This window comes from Cavia porcellus, unplaced genomic scaffold (assembly GCF_034190915.1).
Source record: "Cavia porcellus strain 051 isolate PalLab524CR breed Dunkin Hartley unplaced genomic scaffold, mCavPor4.1 scaffold_15, whole genome shotgun sequence".
Taxonomy (NCBI): Eukaryota; Metazoa; Chordata; class Mammalia; order Rodentia; family Caviidae; genus Cavia; species Cavia porcellus.
Genome location: NW_026947498.1, coordinates 10,793,144 through 10,817,800, shown reverse-complemented (window position 1 = coordinate 10,817,800; position 24,657 = coordinate 10,793,144). Strand labels below are relative to the sequence as shown.

Sequence of the window (24,657 nt, the reverse complement as noted above, 5' to 3'; positions counted from 1 at the left end):
TGCCTCCTCCACCACCTATGTGCCCCACACCACCTGCTGGGCCTTCTACCGCTTCAGGGGCTCCTGGGGCCTTGGGGTCCCATTCACAGGCCTGGGCCTGAGGGAATGAACCCCAGGGGCAGGAAATGCCCATCCCCACAGGGCTCAGCACCTAGAACAGCACCTGGTTTGGGGAGTGGGCCATGGGAAGGAGAGAAACAAGACCAGGCCCGGATCCCATTACCCGGAGCGGGCAGCATCCAGCCCACTGTGCTCCTACCCTCACTTCTTAATTTCAACTCCACCAAAGCTGAAGCCAGTCACTGGCATCCTCCTGAGACAGCACAACAGACCAGCACAGTGCTGAAGACAAGTTGCAAGTGACACTCACCAGATCATCAAGAGAGGACACGAGCGGTTATCCTGGACATCAATGGCGCTGGTCCTGCAATGGTCAGCTACAGGCAAAGCTACACCCAGAGGCAGCATGGGTACCTGGACTGGCTCCTCATCCTCCCCAACCACATCCCAAGAAGCTGTGCCATCACAATTTAAAGTCCCATAATAATTACAGGCAAAAAATAACTTACTGAGGTGAAATACTTCTCACTGAAACAGAATAAAATAAATTGCATCTATTCAAGAACACCAGTAAGTCAGGCAAAAGTTTAAAAATTCCACAACTCAGGACAGACAAGGAAGAAAGAGATCATCACAATGACAATATGCAGCATTGCGGGAAACAGGGCTTGCCTTTCCTACTTTACACATTTTCTATAAATAAGGGGTTTGCTGACAGTACATCCCAAGCTATGGACCAGGCCACTGGCATTCAGGAAGCTGATGTGGAAACCCATCAAGTTTCCCCAAAAAAGGGACTGCTCTAACTTTCTGGCTTCATAACAAACTGGATAACTTTCTTTTAGCTGTTTTGTTTTTTTTTTTAAAAGGCCAGTGAATGTATTACCTCACTAACTACCAGTGAGTAGGTGTTTTCTAACTACCACCTATTTATTTAAATGATATGCTTCGGTCCTGTGTACCGACAGCTAATCACAGAGTTCAAGGGGATAAAATCCAGTTCTTAACGAAGACTTACAGTGAAGGGATTTCAATAACAAAAAAATTACACCATCTTGCCCACACCCATTTATCAGAATATTTATCAGAATATGCCATGCAGCACCGTGACAGGAGATGAGGGAAGCCAAGTCGACGGGTGTCCACAGCTGTGGCCACGCAGGGTGTCCACACCACCGCAGGATCAGCTGGCAGCAGCAGTAGGAGCAGCCCGGGCCCTGGGTGGGGAGGACCAGGCGAGACTGAGGCTGTCCACGTCTGGGTCCTTTCTGAATGCACTATGTGCTCGCTCATCTTTTTAAATCTACAAGCAGATTTTTCATAATTTTACAACTAAACTTGGAATTTTTCATTTAAAAATTAAATGCTACAAAGTGACGAAAAGAACAGACTGCCAGTGGCTTTTGAATCCTGCCTACCACATGGGGCACTGCGTCCTGTGCAAGGGCCTGGCACATGACAAGCCAACGGGCAGTAATCATCAGATAAACCAAGTCAGCCCCAGCCTACACACCGGTGAAGGTAAGTTTAACACATTTTCCTCTTCAAAAATCTCAACACAGTCCAAGTACTTCACACACAGTGCACACCTAAGTGCAGGAGAAGAGAACTCTACTGAGCCAGAGTGTGCGTGTGGACAGTGCCATTGCTTGGCAGCTCCTGCCGCCTGCCCCCCCCCCCAGCAGATGGCAGGAGACACTTGTGTCACTGATGTCTCAGGAATGCCCCATTCTTCCCACTACCACCCCTGCAGAAAAGCCACTTCTTCCATCCAGCCAGAGCCCCAAACTGGACAGCCATGTCTGGCTGACTGCACCAGGTCAGGTTGGTTCCCAGGAACCCTGACGTTGGATATCCAACAGACACTGCTCCTGGACAATGCATTCCTTTGAGAGCCTTGCATTCACCCTCACCCTACTGCGACACAGTGCCCCGCTGTCCGGCATGTCTCATCCAATATTTATCAAGCCCCACTGTGGGTGTCCATGCATGGATTCTGCCTGCCCTCCAGCAATCCTGCATCCAGGGACAGTTCGTTCTCTTGGGCTGGAGGGGCTGTACCAGTCGACCTTTCCCTCTGGCAAACCGCAGCAAGCAGGAAGGTTAAAACCAGCGTCAAGAAAAGCCGGGATGAGAGACCGACGGCTCACTTCTCCACAGCCCCGAACTGCTCCCGAAATAGCGAGCAAAACAGCGACGCTACCTCAGCAAAACCCAGTGGCACGGAAAGGTTACACGCACATTTCAACATAAAACTGCCGTTCCGGTCCATCTTCTGGTTAAGGCGCTAAAAGAGTACAGAAACAAGTTTGGAGCAGGACCACTTTCTTGTGGCACTTCCAGAATGGCACGCGACGGTGGGATCCCCAACACCTGCGGGCAAAGACACCACCGCCAACCAGACGCCGGGTGCGGGCTCAGACGCACGCGCCAGGCGAGGGCCCCGCACGGCCTCGTCCCCGGCCCATCTGACGCGCACCGCCACCACGCAATCGTCCTTCTGCAGCCTGCGCGAGCGCGTCACCGCACCGGCCCGCCGCCCGGATGGCACCGCGGGGTCCTCTCGGCCGGAGCCGCCGCCGCACGACGTCTAGCGCTGACCCTGTGCCCGTGGGGGGGGGAGGTGCGGGCTTGCGGACCCGCCGGTCCCGGAGCCGCCGGGTCCCTCCCAGGAGCGCAGCGCCCTCTCCCCGGGCGCAGCCTGTCCTGGGGACACAGCAGCCCATTCCCGGGCACACCACCCTCCTCGGGTCACGGTGCCTCCAACCCAGCCGCGGCTTCACCCAGAGGCGCGAGCTCTCCTGCAGGACCGGAGGCCCTCTCCCTGGCACAGCCTCCCCTCCAGGGGTCGCAGCCTTCTCTCCTCCGGGCTCAGTTCCCCTACCCCGGCGCGCTCTCCCTGGCGCTGCGCTCCCACGCGGATGCAGACGAGCCCGGGCGCAGCCTCCTCCCCGCCGTGCCTGGGCGCCGCCGCTCTCGGAGCCAGGTCTACGCGGGCTGCCCCGCGGCCTTGCCTCCCGCCCCGGAGCCGCCACTGCCGCCTCACCTCCGCCCGCCGCGTCCGCTCCCTAGTCTGCCCGCTGCGCGCTGCGTCTCGTCAGACCCGGCCTGGCCCGCTCCCACAGCTTGCCCTCAGCCCCGCCGCGGCTCCGCCCCTTGCTGTCCCGCCCCGCCCCGCCCGTCGCCGCGGGGGCGCGCGCGCTGGGGGCGGAGCCAGAGACCAGACGCCAGCGTGCGCGCACTCACCTTCGGCAGGGAGCTGCTTCGGCCGCTTGGTTTGGACCCTGCTGGACTAGGGGCTCAGGCTTGGTGACTTGGCCCCGTGGAGAGCGTCGGGTGTCGCGCGCCGCTTCCCCCGCCGTGGAGACGCAGCCCTGGCTGCTGCTTTCTGAGCGAGCGTGGTTCGGGCGGCCGCTCGCGGAGACCGAGCCCAGCAGACCGCACCGGCCTCACGAACCCAGCGCTCAGTGAGCGGGGCCGGGCCAGGCCAGGCCAAGCTGAGGACCTGGCCTCAGAGCGCCCCTGGCCTGGTGGCTGCTGGGCAGCATCTGGTCCCGCTCCTGAGCGTCCTGGGTGCTGCCAGACGGAGGCGAGGCCAGGACGCGACTGAATCCAAAAGGGAGACCGAGGCCCCTGAATCCTGGTGTCAGGCATGTCCTGGGAGCCGCTCTGATGGTAGCACAGCACAGCGGGCTGCGGTGCTGGACCCTCCAGAGCAGCTCCTCCAGGCTGTGGTTAGAATTCACGTTGAAGTTAGAAGCACATCCAGCCTACCGAAGTTAGGGAGCTAGTGGACAGCTTGGTTTTCATAAAGGAATCTTAAAGCTTTTTTTTTTTTTAATCCATGTGATAAACCTGTGTTGAGCGCTCTTCATGGGTTTATCTGTTCTGCTAGAATCAAATTCACAGCTGAGGATGGCGTCAGCCAGAGCCTCGGAGTCTTCGAAGCCCTGTGCCCAGCACAGGCTGTGCTGTGCTCCCCAGGGCAAGCTCAGCTCTGCCAGGGACTGCCGACCAGCACAAAGCCTCCCACCAGGCCTGCGGGACAGCGCCCTCACTCTGCCACAGTCTTAGCTTCATGTCACCTATGCGGAGCTAATAGGTTGAGGGAGAGCAGAAACACTGAAAGCTCCCTGGGTAGCTGCAGAACTGGACCTGGGCACAGAGCAGGCAGCAGTCGCAGTGACTCCTAGGGGAAGCTGAGGGGCTGTGGACAGCTGGGTTTGCAACTTTGGAGGGCCTAGACACCAAGTCAAGTTCAGGCCCCACCATCTCATAGCCACGGGCACTGGACACACGCACACCCTGTGTGCTTGGTTATAAAATGAGTGATGGAAGTGGAATACAGGGAAACTGCCCATATAGCCCTTGAACCTGGTTGGCACCCCCAGTGCTTGGAGACAGCCTTGCCCCACCCCAGAGCTGCACCCGTAGGTGTGCTTCAGAGCGACTGGGGGCAGCCGAGAGTCTGCATCAGTGACCAGCAAAGAGGAAATGCTGTCTCTTGGGCAGTCTGTTCCTGAGCACGCCCTTTATGCTGTATTCGGCTAAATTGCAGGGAGTGGCCCGGGGACACAGGCAGTGGTCTGAGTGACACAGGGGCTATCGGGAGCCTTCTCATGCTTCATCCTCAGTAAGCAGATCTGGACCCAGCAGGGTGTGCCTGAAGCAGAGCGCTGCAGCCGCCCTTACTGGTGAGCCTGTGGGCCTGCAGCCTGTGCAGGCCCAGCTAGTCTGGTTCCTCTCAGAGTTGCGATGTCAGCTACCCTCCCACAGGCCAAGGCCAGGGAACATGGGAGGACAGGGCCAGCAGTCATCCGCCATCAGCTGTCTGTCCACTGCTGTGTCTCACAGCACCTGTGCCTTGCCTGCGGGAGTGCAGATCCCAGAGTGACCTCTCCAGCCTCTGGCCAAGCACAGCCATTTTCACCACGGCCGTCTTCCACAGACCTCCATGGCTGTAGTCTGCAGCAGGGAGGGGGAATTGCTTTGTGTGTCTGTCTCAGCCTCCTGTTCCCTTGGCAGCAGTACAGGAAGAAGGCAGTGGCCCTGGTGGAGACCCTCACACTGCCACCACCTGGCCTCTCTAGCTCCTGAGGCCCAAGCCAGGAGCCTGTGCACATCTCTCCTGTCACACATGTCATAGACTGCCCACGAAGATGGCCTTTATTCCCCCTGACCTGGGACGGTGGCCCTCTCCCCTCTAGTCACCAGAGGCAAGACCCCAGGGCACTGCCAGCTGGTCAGGGAGCCTGGCATCCTTGCTTGCCCTGAGTACCTACGAGGTCAGGTGTATCCAGATGGGCTCCTCCCTGTTCCTGGGGAGCACCGAGGACACTGCTGCCATTGCTTTCTGTTCACAGTCAAGTTCAACACCCAGGGGCCTGAAGAGAGCGCCCTGTCCCCTCTGAGGTGCTGGCCACTGTGGCAGGCATGGCCATCTACCTGCTGGTCCTCAAGGTAAAGTGTAGTCAACAGTACCATGCTGGTACCTGCAGGTGCCTGTCCCATGTCTCTGTGTGGCTGCTGCAGATTGTGGGACAAGCGCTGCCTTGAGAGCACAGGTGACGCCACATCCTGCCTGTGAGATTCTGTTTGATCCTCGATGCCCAGAGACGTGGCCTTCGCTTAGGCTGCTTTCCGTTCAGTTGGCTGAGGTGACAGCCAGAGAACTGCACCCATAGGTAGGGTCATACTGATGCTGCAGATTGGTGATGTGGGGGTTCTACAGACAGGGGATGCTCTCCCTCTGGCAGACTCTGGTACACCCAGTGGGGTGGACCCATTCCTCATGGGAACTGGGAAAAGGAAGGCCCAGGAGGTGCAACCTCGGCCGCAGACTGGGCTTCTGGCTAAGGAAATGCACAGGGCTCCTGGTGTAAGAGTCCATGTCCTCTGCAAACGGAGAAGGGGGGTTACATGCTGGAGGAGGGGAGCATACCAGGAGCTGCCCACCAAGGCTGTCTCGGTGTACCCCGATTCCCGGCCCATTCCCAGCCTGCCACACTGGTATTGCAGCTCACAGCCACTGGTCAGGATGACTGGCCAGCACACCTGGGGCAGGGTATGTATCTGTCATCACTGAACACGAAGGACAGCTTTGCTCTTGTTCTTTTGAACCCCGTGTCACTGTCAGCCCTATATACAACCAAATTTGTGTCTGAAAAAAGTTCATTGTGTTTTAATTCTGCTCAACCTATTTGAAAAAAGACAGATACCTTTAAATTGTAAAGTAGATCATTGACATTTCTTAGGGTTAAAGTCAGAAAGAAGCCAGGCATGATACATACCTGTAAGCCCAGAGCTCTGGAAGGCTGAGGCAGGAGGATCACAAGTTTGAGCCCAAACTGGGCAACTGAATGACATAGTGAGAGCCTGTCTCTAAAGAAATAAATAAAGTTCAGCAGAGTTAGCTCTGTGTGAAGACCTGGTTCAATCCCAGGACCACAACATAAAAAGGAAAAAGGAACATCTGCTAATAAGCGGGAAGCAGGATGTCATGGTACATTCATTTGAGTAATATTTTTGTACTACATTTCCAGAAGTGTGGCACTGGAGTGGCAGAAGCAGATGGCACTGACCACCGAGACAACCACTCATCACTGTGCATCTCCCCAGCTCACGCTGTGCCGCCTCCTCCCCCATGGAGCCGAGTCACAACGCGGACAGTTGTGGCCCCTGTGTTCTGCACTCAGGCCCCTCTGTGCCCACCTTCTTAACTGCGTGGGCAGCCAGGTGACCTCTCGTCCCCACCACACACCCCTGCCTAGAAACCAGCCTACAGCAAGAACGGCAAGACAGATAAGCAGAGGCCGAAAGTTGACCTCAGGGCCTCTGGACTGCCCTGGGTATGATGGGGCATGGCGGGCCATGTGATTGACGTGTCTATCCTCAGGTGGTCCAACGTAGGGGGACATTACCAGGCTGCTACATGGCAGCAGGGCTGGGAGGCACCATAGCTGTGGGGCTGGCAGGGGGAATCCCCAAGGCAGTGGGGTGGGGAGCATCTCCATCTCAGGGGTTCAAGGAGATAAGCTGCTGTCCAGAAGGCCCCTGCTCTCCTTCAGCCACCAGGACATAGGAGGCACTGCCTTACTGAACCCAGCGAGCAGATGCTCTGTGGCCCTTCTGTGCAGCCCACTGAGGAATGGGCTTTTCATTGGTGAAGCACTGGCTGGGGGTGCAGCAGGCTTCCGCGGCCCAAAAAGCCTAAGTATCAAGCTTCTGACACTTTCCAGACGCTGCCTGACCCTGGTTTGGGTCTGGAGGCGGGAGTCAGATCTGCGAACACCATCAGCATGGTTAGTAGGGGCCATGATGGCTGAGGCAGGTGCTGAGGCCAGGTGCAGAGAGCTTGGGTCAGGTGGCAACAGGAGGAGCGGCGGGCTCGACCGCCTGTGGAAGTGGATCTGGGAGGTGGTCCTGTGCTTCTCGGAAAGGGCAGCACCTTGGCAGCTGTGTGAACATGGCAGGGGAGGTGCCTGGCATGGAGCACAAAGCCCGCGGGAGCCCCGGGGGCTACACACAAAAGCTTGGCGCTGGGGATGCGCCTGTGAGACTCATGAAGTGGAAGGGGTCATCAGCAACCTAAAAAGAGGGTAGACAGAGAAGGGAACCCAGGTCAGAGAAGCGAAGCACTGCAGCCTCAGAGCCAAACAAGAGCGAGGAGCCAGGTCAAGAGACGGAGAACCAGGACGGCAGCAGAGCAACTCCAAGGAGGAAACAAGTGGCCAATGAGCAAAGGCCAGTGAGGCTGCAGAGCCCCTTGGCTTTGACATGCAGAGGCCACAGGGTCCTTGGATAGTTAGAAGTGTTGGGGACATTACTGACTGAGGGGAAACTCCTCGCACCTTGTCTACTACATTTCATGTTTTTTATTTTTTACCTTTTACAGGACTGGGTGGGACCCGAGGCCTCGTGTGAGGCAAATGCTGAACCCCTGAGCCACATGCCCAGTTCCCCCGCCCCTTTTAATCAGGAGACAGGGTCTCGCAGAGCAGCCTAGGTCCACCTCACACTGGCCTTCCTTCCTCCACTGCCCCAGTAGCTGGGATTACAATGAGCAACACCCCACCTCAAGACAGGAATCCTAAGGAAATCATCTCAGAACCTACTCAGAACACTTCGGCGAACCACAATCAACAGTGTGCGAAGTTACAGCAAGGACACTACGCCTGCCCTCCATTCCCCAAGAATATGACTTCAAGTCAATGTTTTTAAATATATCAAAAGGTGAGAGGACTTCTGTACAGTCATCACAAGAGCTGCAACAAAGCTCTTATCAAATCCAGTGTCATTTGTATTAGAAAAACTGTCTTAGAGCACTTAAAAGGGAGCTTTCTAACCCTAACAAAGAACATCAATGAGGCAACTGAAACAAACACCAAACTTAAAAGCTTCCTAAGCAAAAACCAGTGCAGGAGCGCTGGGTCTCCTGGGCCACCTGCCCCAGTCACCCAGCCCAGTGCACAGAGCAAAGGACACGATGTAAAAGGAAGAAAGCCATGTGGCTGCATAGCCAGGGAGCTGAAGGTCACTGGCAGTGTTCATAGATTCGATCAAAATCTGACGGAGCGCTGTGCATGAAATTGGCGAATGACATGAACACACCCAAACATGATTTCCATATGTGAGCACAAATATACAATTTAGGAACTGACACTGTTCATAGAAGCAATGAAAGTATGAATTAAAAAGAAGTAGATGAGCTATAAGGAGAAAAAGTATTTTCGAAATTAATGTAAAAATTAAGTGACGACATTCCATTTACATGGATAAGAACATTTCAGTTTTGTAAAGATACTACTTCTCTTCAGGATTACCTACAGAGTCAGTTGAATCCTTAGAGATATCCCCAGAGAGGGCTTTTGTGCAGTTTGGCTGCTTCTAAAATATAATGAGACAAAAAACCTAGAGTAGCCAAGACATGCCTTAAAGAGAAAAATAAGGTGGTGGATTTGCACTACCAAAGGTGACATTAGATTGGAGTAAGTAATTTCAGTTATTGATGGCCAAGGGCAGGGCAAATTGACAAATGAAAATACACACACACACAAATTTGGATGGATGAAGCCAGGCGAGGTGGCACAGGCCTGTAATATCCCAGCCCTCAGGAGGCTGAGGCAGGAGGAGCATTGCAAGTTCAGACCACCTGAGTAATAGAGTGAGCTCAAGGCCAGCCTGAACTGTGTGGTGAGATACTGTCTCAAAAAGACAAAAAAACAAAACAAAACTCTGGCTGGAAGACAGACAAGGCATTGCAGTGGGGGAGAAGAGATACATACCTTTAACAAGTGGTGCTGGAGCACTTGTGCACCTGGGGAAAATGGGATTAAGCGGATTCCCTATGTGCTACACCAAAATCAGTTCTAGAGTTGTAAGGAAGTTGAAGGTGATCGGTATATCTTCATGATCGGAGACGAACAAAGGTTCCTTAGGGCACAAAGGTAATAACCATAAAGATGAGATTGGTAAATCTGACCGCATTAAAATTGTCAATGTTTATCAAAATATGCAGTGAAGTAAAAAGCATACAACAAAGGATGTTTACAACACTACTGTCATGGGATTTGTATCAAGAACATAGAAAACCAAGTCTCAAAGGGCTCGAACACACAACCATAGTATGTATATAAATATATGTGTGCATAATATGTCAATAGAGTATATATTGCTTATGTAAATATATATGTATACGGTGTTGATATATCTCATTTGTTAATAAATACCTCCTAGAAACCATGTATCTCGTATGTAAATATACAGCATTCATGTGAGACAGAGCAGTGGACAGACAGAGTTGCAGGTGGGAACTGCCTTTCCTGTCGGGCGAGGGCTGCATAGGCAGCAGTCCCAGCTCAGAGTGTGTGAGGGTGGGACAGCTATGCACTGTGCTTTGTGACTTCGTGAACTTCACCCTGACCTTGTTTAATCAGTGGCACACAAAGTGTGCTTTAAAATGTAAATTTAAGCGGGAGACGAACAGGCAGGGCAAGAATTAAATGAGCTCATTCTGACCAGATACCCAAGTTGGTAAAGCATAGACTCAGCGTGGAGGGGAGCGGACAAGCAGCAGCTTGGGGTAACAGTTTGGAGGTGCCCGAGGAGATGCCAGTGAAACCCCTACAATCCTACTCCTAACTCCATGCCTGTCTCATGTTGCTGTAACACAGTGGTACAGATGGGGTCATTTATAACTAGTTGTTTTTACCCTGGCGTCCAGTGCCCAAAGTCACCAAAAGACTCAGTGTCTGGGAAGCTTGGACAGAGGCTTCCTGCCGTGTCCTAGAAGGTGATAGTGGGCAATGGTTACAACAGCCACCATTCCATCTCCCCAGTGCCCCCAAAGCTAACCTGCCCCCACTTGCACCTGCACAGATGAGCTATACCCATGCTTACCTGCCAGGAGTAAATCACAGACACGAACTGTGTGTCTCGCTTCTCCCTCGGGACACTGTTCGTGAGATCGACTTCCCTGTGTGGGCCACAGTGATTAGCACTTCTTGTAGCTGAGTCAACTTACAGCTTGCTGAGGTCCCGTGGTACATTTGTTCATTCTGCTATGATGGAGGGTTCAGTTGCTTCCTGGTTTTTGCTCTATGAAAAGGGATGCTATGCCTACGGCCATGTGTGCTTTCTGGTACACAAGTGTGCATGCTTCTGTTAGGTGCTCATCAGGCACAGGAGATGCGCACATGCCGCTGTCCTAGGCTATTCCAGTTTTCCAGGGTGCAGAACCTCTCATGCCCTCTCCAGAGTGCTTCCATCCACAGCAACAGCTGGAACCAACACTTGTCATTTTGGCCACTCCAGAGAGTACGTGGTGCCTCTTGGTGGCTTCAACACACCATGTGACAACTGAGGAGGCTGAGCACATTGATATGTGCTTATTCTCTACTGCACACCTCTCGTGATGAAGGAACGAAAGGATTTCTCCTCCTCTCCCCCACTTCCTGTCCTCCTCCTCCTCGTCGTCAAGTAATTCTCTATATATCCAGATACACAAGCCCTTGTCAGGGGAGTGTGTTACAAACACCTTCTGCTCTGTGTCTTGCCTTTCCATAACCCCAATGGTCTTTTGATAAACAGGAATTCTTAGTTCCAAAGTGATCTGAGTTGTCAGTTTTGCCTTGTGGTTAATGTTTTTTGTGCCCTGTCTAGAAAATCTTAGCTTTTGCATGGTCATAAAGATATGCTCCTGTGTTTTGTAGAAGGTTTGCTGTTTCTGTTATAAAAGTTAGAGACATTGTTTTCTCTGCATGGTGTGAAGTAGGGGTTCCAGTTCCATTTGCTGTTTGTATTTGGTAAGAACTTGGCCCGGGACCCCTCACTCAAATGACCCCATCCCCTGCTACTTGACCATGGTGACTTTGTCACCCCTCATCATCCATGTGGTCATGGCAGCTGTGCTCCCCATGGACTTCTGTGAGGCATCTTGCATTCGAACCTTCTTAGCCACTGAAGCTGCATGGCATCTCACGTCTCGACACTAGGTTAGTCTTCCAGGTTAGTTCTTCAAATTCTTCTTGGCTGTGATGGTATTTTGCCTTTCCATAGAACTCTTTAAATGTCCCCCAAACCCTGCTCGAATGTTGACTAGAATTACACTGATGCTGCCTATTTAATTAGATGAGAATGGATATGCTCACAGCATTGAATACTCCAATTCATGTGTATCCAGACATGTGTCTAAATATTCTTCAGTGGCTCTCATCTCATAGTCTTTGGTATAGCTACTGCACACGTAACTTCATTAGATTTATTCCTAGTTATTTGGTGTCTTGGCTGATCATTTAAAATATTCTATATTTCCCAGCACTTGAGAGGCAAAAGCAGGAGGAGTACTTTGAGTTCAAGGCCAGCCTGGGCTACATGGAAAGACCATATCTCAAACTAAAATAAAACAACACAAAACAAGTTCTACATTTTTATTTTGCAACCACTGGCTTTTGGTTTGTATAGAATAGAATTGATCTCCTGTCCAGCCATCTTCCTGGATCCACTTAGTAAAGCCTAAGAGCCGTCTGTAGACTCTGTTGGATGCCATCTGTGAATAGTGACTCTTGCTTCTTCTTTTCCAGCCCTTACTGTTTTTTCTTGGCCTGCTTTGCTGGCCAGTGCTGACAGCAGTGTTAATAACCTCTTCCTGGTCCTTGTCCTCTTCCTGGTCTCAGGGAAAGCTCGTCCTGATCCACCGGGAGTGTGGTCCCTGCTGCGGGGGTGTTTTTATGTAACACGCCTGTGACATGGTTCTTCTCTCCTCCTACTTTGCTAAGAGTCCACTATGAAAGTGGATTGGACTTTTATAATTTTTCTTCTCCCCTGTTGAGGTGATAATCATGATTTTCTGCTTTGTGATATTAATATGGCAAGTCAAGCTGATCAAAGCTCAAATGTTAAACACCCTAAGCCCAGCTTGGAACAAGCCCCAGAGATATCTGAGGCTCCTCCAGTGACCTGCCTGGACACCGAGCATGAGAAGACGGCTCTGGGTGACACAAAGAAGGTCATGCAGCAGATGTCTATGAAATCATGCACCAACAAAGAACCTAAGATGTGCTTTAAGCAAAGCTATAAGAAGAGCTACACCTAACAAATGCGGCAAATCACACCACCAAACGTATGTCACTGTTTGTGGCTGAACTGGGCCCCGGAGCCCCTGCCCTTCCCGGATTGGGACTCGGGGCTCAGCCCTGGAGACGTCAGGGGCCGCGGGCAGAGCTAGTTGTCGGTCCCACAGGCACCTTGCCATCAACTACTAGAAGACCAGGGTGGAGGGCTCACGTCAGGGCCCCGGTCGTGGTGAGGGGGACAGCAGTGACCCGGCGAGGGGAGTGGCATGGCCGCAGCTGCAGGCCCAGGAGCAGGGCCAGGCCGGCTCCAGCTCTCCACTCCACAGCGCATTCCAGAGAGATGAGAGCATGGATCATCTGTCGATTCCTTTGAATCGCATACATACATAAGCCCACCTATTTTTGCTTTCTAGCATTCCACTTCTATTTTTGGTGGAATACGGAAGCTTTGACTATTTCCCGAAATGGAAAGACGCATTTTTCCCCCGGCTGTCTGGGATTCTCCGCCGCCCTGGGCCTGTGCGCTGGGCACTGCTGAGCCCCTTCCGGCTGGACAGCGGCTGGCTGTGAGGCACCAGATGGCTCGCCCAGCCCGCCTGGCCCCAGCATCCGCTAGGGGGCCCAGGGCTGGCCAGAACAGGGCACCCTCCACCCCAGACCTGCGGCTACAGGGAAGGCCCTGTGGCCATGTGCCTCAGGGAGAGGTGAGGGGACGGGCGGGGCTCCTGCGGGTAAGCGCCCAGGAAGGAGAAGGGGCCTGAGTGCGCCAGCCCCGCCTGCCGCTCTCCAAGACTCCAGGCCTCCACGCAGTGTTGCTAGCAGGAAGCAGGATTCAGGCTTAACGGAAAGAATTGTTCCTGGAAAGTCATGGAGATGTGCTGAAGCGCCAGGCTCCGTCCCCGCAGCAGGTGGACCTGCAGAGCCCCTGCAGAGCCCCTCTCAGCCCCACTTCTCTAGTAGTGTCCCCTGACCCTCCTATCCATCGTGCCTTTGTCCTGTGGACTGACAGTCAGCACAGGACCTCAGTGTGCCCGCGCCCAGGCTGCTTCCTGACAGACACAGCCTCTCCCCGGAGCCTCAGCCGGCAGCTAGAGCAGCTGCTGCCCCAGGAGACGCCTGTCAAGTCCAGCAAGGCGGACGCTCCTCCAGCCTCCTGTGATGTGACCCTCCAATCTGTGTCTACACTGCCTGAGTCCTATTCCCCTCGATGAGGGAGCTGATGTGACCCCTGCAGGCGAGGCAGGGGAGTTCTGGGTCCTTTCTGTTTTCACCAAGTTTCTACAGCCAGTGTGGCCACTTCTTCAAAGAATACTGTAGGATTTGATTAGGATGGTATTGACGAGTAGTCGGTTCAGGAAAAAGTCATCTCCCACCAACTCATCACCATTGCCCTAGGCAGTGCGATTTCAGCACTGGGTGCAGGGCAGGGGTGGGACATTTGTACGTTATACGCCAATCCTTCTGCTTTCTTTCTTTCTTTTTTCTTTTTCTTTGTTTTTAAACAGGGTCTCACTATGTAGTTCAACCTGGCCTTGCCTCACTATGTACCCTAGATTGACCTCAAACTTCAGTGATCCTCCTGCCTCCTGCTCTGTTTCTGTAGGGTGTTTTTTTTTTTTTTTCTTTTTTTTTTTTTTCTGGGCTATGTTGGTTAGTTTTGAGTACAGAAATCCTGGGTGTGTTTTTTGTTAAATGGATTAAGTACAAGGAATACCTTGTGTTTTCAGTTGCTCCTGGAAACCACAAGGTTTGGGTGGGCCCTCCAGGGTCGCTAGCATGTAGAAAAGCAGTAGATTTTGTGCCTTGCTTTTGTTCCCTGCCTTAATGCATTCTCTTACCAGAAGCAGCACACTCTTGTGGATTTGTAGGGTATCCCACATTCGCATCTAAGATTGTACTGCGAGGAATATATGCGGATTCATTTCTTCCTTCCCTGTAATTTCTTTTTCTTGCCTGACTGCCCTGGCTATACCCACAGGCGAGACCATGGGCTCAGAGGGGCTGGGAAACCACAAGAACAAGTTCGTGGCATGACCTTGGTGTGGTGGCTGTGGCCCCAGGAGGTAGGAGCAGTCTATAGTCCACAGCCCATTGAGACTTGGCCACGAGCGAGGGCCCCTCCGGCTGCTGCCCGGACTCTGGCCGTCAGGGTGCCTGACCATTTCCTATGGAGGAGGCACATTTTAAGGTCTTACATGGCTGTTTCTTCACATCCCGGCCCTGTTTCCATCTGACTTCCAGCTCTTTGTCCCACACCTGGAAGAACTCCCCTTCAGTGGAGACACTACTCCCTCACAGGTGGCAGATGGCACCCGTGTTTTCTCCCAGTTCTCTGGCTGTGCTCGGCAGCTCTGCATGCAGAGTCAGCCATCTTGCCTCTCCTTTGACAGAGTTAGGAAGCTTCTCTCTGTAGCTGGGTCAGAGCCCTCCGCCCACCTCCCGCCACTCTTGTGAGGTCACAGTTTGCGTGTGGCTGTCCCTGGTGCCCAGCTCACAGAGTCTGCCTGAGTGCACCCTGCCCAGGGCTGCGTGACATCGCAGACTCCTTGGCTTTCTCCCCAGTCCTGGGTCCACGTGTGGGTTCCTGCTTGGCGAGGATGCGGCCATCCCAGGAGGGGCTGTGATGGGCGTTACACCTGCTGCTCTCTGCAGCAGCCCTCACTGTCTTGGGCTGTCCCAGAGGGTCACTCCGGTTGCCATGAAGGCTGTCAGTCTGTGGTTTCACCATGCTCCATTGTCTCTGTGAAGTTCAACTAAAATACCTGGCCCCGCACCTGTGCCCACCCCTCGTCCTACCAAGCTGGAGTGCCCTCGTCCTAAGAGTGAGAGGGGTGGACTCCACTGCGTGCCTTGCAGTTCTTCCCCCTCACATGTGGCAGGGCCTGAGCTTGGACCTGAGCCTGCATCCCTGCTCCAGAGTGGGGCAGCAGACCTGTGAGAGGCAGATTAGTTAGCGCAGCCTAGGGCCGGGGGCAGCTGCAGAATGTGTGAATCATAGTCGGCAGCTAGAGCACATCCCAGGCCCCTCCATGTACATTCCTGCGTGCACAGACCACTGTCCTCTGTCTCTGCTCCACGCATAGAAGCCGCCATGCCAGAAAGGGCAGGAAGAGGGATAAACTCTGGCCGAGGGAGCCACCTCTACCTCTGTTGGCCTTTGAGTTTTATCCTCTTTACAATAAAGAAAGGTTTTTTCCCCTCCTGGCTCATTTGGATTCAGGTTATTTAAGGAGCCGAGCGATGAAGCCAGATGACTCAGGTCCACCCCGGGAGGGATTTCCTTAAAAGACCTCTCAGTTTGTGGGAGCTCAGACCGACACGACTGTTCGAAACGTAGGCGCCTCCCGCCCAGAGCTGCTGCTGGGCTCAGACACCAAGCCATGAGCAGAAACCTGAGCTAAAAATACCCTGCCTCCCCACCACCCCACTCTGCTCAGCAGGGTCAACTACAGCCTGGGCTCCACGGCATCTACTGCAGGGAGGGTGGGGGTCTCACCACGAGGTATGGTGGCCACCAGGCCTGGGCACAGATGGTGGGGCGCAGCTCAGAGCATGCCGCATCCATTTCGTTCAACTGTCCCTTCAATGTGTCAGCTGCAGTCCGAGCTTCCTTTGCTGCTCTGGGGGAGCATACTGCCATCTCTGGCCCATGTCCCCTCCCTGGATCCCTGGGCCCAAACACCCCTGAGCAATCAACTTGCACAGATGTCCTCACAGGCCATGCTGAGTGGCAGATGCCGGGTGGGAAAGATGCCGTCCCTACCTGACCATCACATCAGCATGGCTCTCACTCCTTGCAGCACTGGCCAGTCAGGCATGGACAGTGCCTTCCTGTCCTCCCAGGTCTGTCTCCCAGGCAAGCGTCCAGGTCTCCCCTTGGCACATGGCCTCCCACCAGCAGAGCTTCGCTGGGGGAGGAGGGGCAGGCTGCAGTGGGCGGCAGCAGGCAGGACTTCACACTGCATGCTGGGCAGAGGTGACGTCACCTGAGTCTCTGGGCACCTTGGGAGCTCTGACACCCTAGGGCCAGGTCTAAGCTGCTGTGAAGAGCTCAGCCCACAGCTCTCAGAAGGTGCCCACTCGAACACCTGCCATGCCTTCCTTGCAGGAACGTCCTGTGTTTGATTCACAAAAGGCCACATAGCTGGACTCAGCACTGAGCCACATGCTTTGGGAGAAAGGAAGGCAGGCCTGCACCCAAGCTGCTCAGTGCTCCCTCCGGGCACTGCAGCTCTGGGCAGTGGGCTGAGGCACTTGGGGCCTCACCTCTGACCCTGGCCCCCAAGGAATTCTTTCTCCCCTACCTGACACTGTTTCAGGTGCTGAGTTGCATTCACAGTTTCCAGCAGAAGAGTAAGGATGACCCTGCTTCCCTAGCCATCCGCCAGAAGGCTTGCTGCTTCCTCTGTCTCTGTTGGGGAGTCTCCTGTGGTGTATGTGTGGGGTGCCCTGTGCCCTATGTCTATCTCTGACCTAAATAGGTGCTTGGTCTTGACTCTCACATGGGACCTGACACCTTGGAGATGCAGCAGTGGGCAACCTGAGCTCCTGGACATGGAATTCCAGGCTAGGCCGAGTGACCACCACCAGCTGGCCAGCCTCACATCTGCCTGGGCCCTGTCCAGCTCACCTGCCTGCTGTCAGCCCAGGGCTCTGCTGACCCACACCCTGAGCTGGGACCTGGATCTGCAGTGTTCCTCTGGAACCTCTCTGGCTGGCCCACATCAGGGTGTGAGACAGAGGCCACCAAGAACCATCGCTTCCCCACCAGCAACCAGTTGGTCCCTGGGGTGTCTTCCTGAGAATCCATGCTTCAGGTAAGCACCTGGCCCTGAGCTGGCTGTGCAGACCCTGGAGGAGGCTGGAGTCCTACATGTCCTCTGCCTGGGGGACCCCTGCTCCCCGGGCTTCCCACTTCCCTGTCACTGGCCTGGGCAGGAGCACTTCTGAGGAAGATCTGCTCTGGACTTTCATGGTGGGCCCCTCTCTCTATCTCTGTCTGTCTTTCTGAGCACTGGGGATGGAGCTTGGGTCACATACGTGAGGAGAGGTAGGAGCTCTACCACCAAGCCACACTCTGGCCCCAATCTTTGTAAAATTAATGACATTTTAATTTTTATTCTCTGAGTAGGTTGCTGTTGATCTGAGCATCAAACAGTGACAAGACTCTCTGCCTTGTGCCCCAGGAGACTGGATGCCACCCTGGAGGTTGGGCACAGGTTAATGCACATGAGCCACGCCCCCATGACTCATGTGTTCTCCCGCAAACCACAGGGATTTACCTGGCCCTTCTTCAGGGATGCCCGACACGTGTGAGGACCAGGCCTGGGGTCTGAAGTGTGTTTCTCATCCCACACACCACACAAACGTGTGATGAGACAGGAAGAGGGGTGTGGGGTCAGGGTGGGGAACAGTGAGCCTATGGGTTTGTGGAAGGAGAGTCATCTTGGTCTCCTGCAGTCCAGAAGAGCCGAGGCATGGTGGCGGCAGACTTGAAACCCAGAGCCCCAGACAGCCGGCACTGTCAGGACGTGGACTCTGCCTGCCTTGGGACAGTGTGGATGTGAGCTGCCTGGGGCCCATCCCATGTAATCCCCATAGCAACCTGTGGAGGCTGGCTGGTGTCTCTCGGGGTGCTGGCTGTCCTAGATGTAGTTTTTCAAAAAAAATTTTTTTTTTCTTTTTCATTTTTATCGGTAGCGGGGATCGAACTCATGACCGCCTGCTTGCAAGGCAGGTGCTTATGCCACTGAGCTAAACCCCCAGCCCCTAGATGTAGTTTTTGTGCATCTTCTAACTGGGAAGACAGCTGGTTGACCATCCAGGAGAAGAATGGTATGGCCAACTGCATGGAGCAAAGGCCCTCCTGGTCCACAGGGTTCAGGGTGCCCTCTGAAGGGACCCCTCCACTACCACAGCTGGGCACAAGCGCTGAACCCTTGGCTTTGGGGTTGCAACTGAGTGAACACCTTGGCCTGGCGCCTGTGAAAAACGCCTTGTCCACTGTGGCTGCACTGTGCTGCACTGGCTGCACCACAGCTGCTCAAAGCTCTGGCCACTACCATCCTGGCTTCGGAGTGCGTTGGCCCCTAGCAGATGCATCCTTGCCCAGGGCAGTCTCAGGAGGTCACCCTCTCCTGTCAGGCCTTCCAGTCTTCAGATCCCAGTCTTGTCAGCCATCCTCCTATCTGGACAGCAATGACCTGCATCTGGTCCTTGGTCACCCAGGCATGCTCTCAGAGCTGGGCTGGGACTGGCAGAGAATGGCTGTCACACAAACACCGTGGAGCCACGGGCTCCCACTGGTTAGTGTGGCCTACTTGGCCCCATGGCTTAGAGACGCTTTGAGCAGAACTCGTGAAATATTAATGGGTGACTGTGTAATGAATCGGCCTCAGAGCTCCGTCAAGTGAGGATCACGATCCAGGCCAACAGCACTTGGGCCCAGCTCCCGGTGCCAAAAGCCCGAGTGCTTCACCACGGCTGCCGTTTAATCCCCATAGCAACCTGTGGAGGCTGGCTCAGGGACAGAGCATTTCGAGGGGATTAGAGACCCGCAGCTGGAGAGGCTGAGCCAACCTCAACCCCACTTGGGCACCCACAGTCCACCCCAGCTGCAGGCCCGGCTCCTGGGTGCTGAGGAAGCCCTGGCTTCCCAAATGTGCCTGGCTTGCTGAGTCTTGTCGCGTCTGGCCTAACCCTGGGGCACCATCACATGCTCAGAGGCAGGTACCCACCTTGTGGGGACGCAGATGCAGGAGGTCACCTGGGCCAGGGTAGCCCCTGAGGGCACAGCCATGAGCACTGGGAGACCCAGGCACGCAGATAGATGTGCGAAGCCACATAGTCGGCAAGCACAAGCTCCATGTCAGCAGGTGCAGGGCTGGCCCCGACCCTGCAAAAGACAATCACTACTCGAAAAACTGCCCATGAGGCTGTGCTTAGGGTGCACATCCGGAGCCCAGCAGGCTGAGACAGGAGGATTGCAAGTTCAAGGCTGCCTGAGACAACTGAGCAGAGCTCTGTCTCAAAAAGACCAAAAAAACAAAACAAAACAAAAACAAAAACAAAAAACCTCCAAACTCCAAAATAAAACAAAAACACCTACAAGTTTAAAAAGTAACCACATGTGTTGTTTCAGTTAGCAGAAGATAAAGAGCAGCTACTAAAAGGAATGTGAATGATGGCGAAATTGCATGTCACACCAGCAAGAATGCCACTGTCAGGAAACCCAGTGACGGATGCTGGCAAGCTACTGGGAAGCAGGTTCCTTCTCTGCTGCTGGAGAAACCAGTGCAACCTCTCCAGAGAGCAGCAGAGCAATGCCTCAGAAAACCCAAGCGAGAAATTCCACCTGACCCAGCTATTCCCCTTCCCAAAGGAGTTAAGGACCTCACTTTGCAGTGGTCCATCACGCCCCATTGTGTACAGCAGCACAGCTCAGAAGAGTACATCTCAGAAAGTATAAATAAGAAGCAAGTAAAAGACGAATGAGAGGAAGTAGAGAAAGAGAGGTTTCTCAAAAAAGGAAGGAGCTCTAGAGATACTGGTGGGAGAAGGGGAATTAGGGTGTATAGTGTGTGGGTCCCAGTTTCCCACCGGGACTGTAAACAATATGTGCCTTAATCCTGCACTTCGGAGTGAGCCATAAAATTAAAAACGAGGGGTGTCACACCTGGGTGGTGAGACCTGAGGTGTTGGCACTGTTCAAAATGTTCACAGCCGCTCAGGGTTCGAGCTGAGGAGACCCCGAGCCCTGTGTCCCACAGCCCTGCACCCGGCTCACGAGGACCCCCATGGCCAACCAGGAACCATGACCTAAGAACCCTGTCCCTTCACCACGTGGCTTCTATGCGGCCACTCATGCCCCTGTTACCTGGACCTCAGGCCAGCCAGGGACGGGTGGCTGCCTGGGGGGTCCTCTGTCACAGGGCTGGGCACACACGGCACGGTGCAGCTGGGGCTGCCTGTCCCCCATCCCTCCCATGCCTGTCAGTTCCCTGCTTTTCCAGGGGCCACATGAGGCACACAGCAGAGTGGTGAGCTGCTGGTGGGGCCCAGTGATTCGGGGGCTCTGCCCTCTTTCCTGGCCCCTCCACGGCCGGGCACAGCCGCTCGGAGAGCAGGGTGCCTCTCAGGCCTCACACCACTGGCCAGGTGCAGAGAGTGGTGTGGGCGCAGTTGCAGGTCAGGCCTGGAGGCCGGTGGACTCTGGGTCCAGGGCCAGGACGGGGGTCCATGGCCGGCAGAGCCGCAGCGTGAGAGGGTCCAGGCCCCGCCCCAGCAGCCAGGTCACAGATAAGGCGGGGGCCCCAGGGTGGCAGGAGTAGTCAGGGACATTGAGACATCACTATATAGAGGGACAGGAGAGAAGGCGACAGATGTGCCCAGGAAGGAAAACCCAGCAATGAGCAGACACAAGACAGTGCGGCCCATCGAAGAGGTCGATTTCCGCCTCCGTCGGCTTCTCCATGAGTGACTCTGAGATCACAGGGCCACCTTCCATGCCAACCCCTGCAAGGACAGCTGGGGAGCCTGGAGCACCTGTCCCTTCCCGGCAAGTGGCCGGCTGGTGCTGGGGTAGAGCAGCAGGCAGGGTATGGGCCTCACCTGCTCCACACCTCCGCCTCTCCAGAGGCCATGGCGGGGGGGCCCAGATGGGAGCTGAGCCTGAATCACACAGACAACCATGACACTCTCCTGGGGCATGGCAGTCACAGAAACTGCCACTGAACTCAGGAAAGGAGGCTGCTTGGATCCGGCCCCGTCTGGCCCACCTTCCTCCCTCCAGGGAGTTAGCGATACAGCTATGCTGTGTGTGTGCAGGAAAGCATGAGCAAGAACGACACAGCTGGTAGAGGCTACACAAAAGCCACACACACATGTGCTGCCGGTCACGCCAAGCACCCCCCCCCCCGCCATGGCCCAGGAGAAAGGGGGACCAACTGCCTCCCTACGGACTCTCTCGGCCACTGGCGAGGTCAAAATCCTGCAACTTAGGATCCTGCCCATCCGAGGAGCTGCCTCCCAGGACAAGCACCTAGGAAATCCTGTAAAAATAGAAAGTGGTGGCGTCCGCCTGTAATCCTGTCACTTTGAGAGGCTGAGGCAGGAGGATCACTGTAAGACTGAAGACAGCCTGGGCTGCAGAGTGAGACCCGACTCAAATATCAATCAGTCCAGTCAAAAGCAAATGAACAAGAAAGCCCCACACTGCAGAGGCCCACATAGCAGTTCTATTTCCGGAGTGAAAGCTGCCTCCGAGGACCTCTGTGCCCCTCGGTTGGCTTTTGTTTCTGTTTTATTTACCAAGTGTAATGATTTTGAACTCACAAATTACTGAGAGTGTGCACCAAGTGTCCTTCACAATCAAAATTAATGCACATACCATGCACGGTGAAGTGGAGAATTACTTTGCAAACAAACTTCTGTGGAAAACACTTTCTACCTTTCAACAACTTTTAATTTTTTTAAAAGATTTTTTTCCTGGCTTTTTTTCCAGTGTTTTTCTCTATTTAAAATATTTTGATTCCTGCACAGCTTTGCTCTGACCACACTTCTGTTCCCAAATTCTTTTGTAATTGAATACTCTATTTTCAGTTTGTACCAAAAGGACCGAAAATTACCTCAAGCCAGAAGCCCGGAGACGAGTGCTCGCAGGCCGGGTTGGTGCTTGGCAGTGAGCCCTGCTCCATAGGTCACTCGGAGTCCTGGGGGGTTCAGCACCAGAAGTGCAGGGACCTTACAGGGGAGGAGGTTCCAGCCTTCAGCCAGGTACTCTGGGGCTGGGACCTGGCAGGGCATGGGGTTGCATTCTGGGTAAGCACGCAATGGCGCAGGCCAGCTGCTCCTACCAGGGTACCCCAGCCGGAGGACTCCACAGAGGTCTTAACCCCCAGAGTATTAAACATGAGGTTCTCCTCACAGTTTCTTTCTGGCCAAATGAATCAACCGTGCCATGATAGGAACCTGCGTCTAGTGTTTACTTAGTTGAGCTGGTGGATGCTTGGAAGAAGCCGTGTCCCAGCTGAGGGCAGCCAGGTCCCTGGGCTGAGGGCTCCATATTTTCAGATGCCAGCCAGCCAGCCTCTCGCTCGTTGGCTTGAGAAACATAATCTTTAGCAAAAACACAAAAACAGTTCTCAAGTTCTCTTTTATTGGGCTCCTCTGAGAATGCAATTATGCAATCACAGAACGGAAGTGGCTTTCTGCAGTAGCTGCTGGCTACCCTGCCCCAACCGCAATTTACAAACCCCCCGCAAAGGAGGGTGAGCTGCAGTCTGGCAGTGCACCCCACTCTGACCACAACGTGCGTAAAATAAACATCTTCTATTTTAAGAACAATTCTGAACATATTCATTTTGGTTTTCAATTTTAAATTACTGATTTTTGAACTTTATTGTGTTGAATTCTATCTTTGAGCAAGGTATCCCTAGCCCCCATGAGTGATATCCCTTCCCTCTCTGTGCCTGGGCTCTCTGAGTCTTGCCTTTGCCCCATGAGCTTCTCTTTCTTGTGTTGTCAGATTTAAGTATCTTTTGGGCCCTGGGCTGAGGGAAGAGGAAATCAGAGTTCAACATCTGCATTCACTGCAAGTGTGGTGGGCACTGTGACTTCCCCAGATGCAGAAACCCACTGTGTCGTCGTCAGCAGGTCCTAGCCACCTGTTCCTGTCCCGGCACTGCAGTAAAATAGGTCTGCACTTCATGCTGGTGCATTCGAGGACATTTTAAACCTCACTTCTCAGCTGGTTGAGGGTAATCCTTCAGCCAACTGGAATCATTTCCCTGGGGCTTTTACCTGGTACAGACATTTGTCAGTTGCCTTCTGCTATGTGACAGCTCAGCTGGGTATAAAACTGACACTTCAGCTGGGTGCAGTGGTACATGCCTATAATCCCAGCACTCTGGGAGGCTGAGGCAAGAGGATCCCAAGTTTAACCCCTGCACAATTTAGCAACTTAGCAAGATCCTGTCTCAAGGTAAAAATTAAAGAGGAGATCTAGGGACATAGCTCAGTGCCAAATAAACAAATACCTGCTTGATATTCATACAACTTTCACCTAAAGATCTCACAATTCTCTAGAGTCAATTTTTATGACAAGAAATATGACAGCAGACTTGATCTTCTCTCTTTAACAACTTGATATTCCTGGCTAAGCTGCTAAACAACAAAAAATTTGAACATATTAATTATTTAAAGCCTGGGAGATTTCTTGTGTGTCTTCTGCTGACAATTCTGTGCGATGTCCATTTCTTGTTTAGAGCCAAGGTGACTTTTTAACTCCAAGAACCTGGACTGGAGATGTAGCTTGATGGCACTGCACCTGCCTGGCAAGTGTGAGGCCCTGCATTTGATTCCTGGTACCAATAAATAAATAAATCCATCCATCATGAGCCTGACTTCCTTTGTGAGAGGGAGAACTGGGGTCGGGTACTACAGTGCCAGCTCTGTCCCGCTGTAAGATTTTCCCCCTGGGCACCAGGTATGAAGGTGCTGGCCCTTGCGGCTGTCTTCCAGGCAGAGCAGTCTCTCCACAAAGACTCCCATACAGAAAGCTGTCATGGAAGATGTGGGCAGGGGCATCCATGGAAGTGGCAGCAGACTTCTGCACTCCCACCTGGCCTCCACCTGTTCTCCATCTTCACGTGCAGGCCCCAAAGTATGCGGATCTCACCTCTAAGAATGTGTAAGTAGACTTTCCTCTGCTGGGCAGGCGCCTGACTGGACATGTCAGCCACTTAGCAAGTCCCCGTCCCAAAATAAAATATTTAAAAAGGCTGGAATGGAGCTTGGTGTGGAGGCCCTGGGTCCAGTCCCCAGCCCTGGAAAAATAAAATCCTCAGGCACGGCTGAGAGCCCTACCATTTGGCCAAGATGCAGTGCTGCCCTCTGAAGAGAAGGGCAAGCGAGTGGTGTGGGTTCTGGGGCCATGAAGGACACCAGGCCTGGCGTCTGCACCACAGCTGCCCCAGCTCCGTCCATCTCCTTGGTATGGCCATAGGACGTGGCTGGGGCTCTGCTG

At 53.8% G+C, this 24,657-nt stretch overlaps 1 protein-coding gene across 4 annotated transcripts in view; it reads right to left on the bottom strand.

The window, feature by feature from the left end:
• Adarb1 (adenosine deaminase RNA specific B1) overlaps positions 1-3,244 on the bottom strand; it is a 102,854-nt gene extending 99,610 nt beyond the window's left edge. Inside the window, exon 1 of one of the 4 annotated variants that reach the window (XM_063224642.1) lies at positions 3,107-3,244. The gene's annotated coding sequence lies outside the window, so the exon portion shown is untranslated. The remainder of the gene's footprint in view (positions 1-3,106) is intronic. The other 3 variants (XM_063224645.1, XM_063224639.1, XM_063224644.1) reach the window with 3 other exon arrangements.
• Between the last annotated feature and the right edge of the window lie 21,413 nt (positions 3,245-24,657).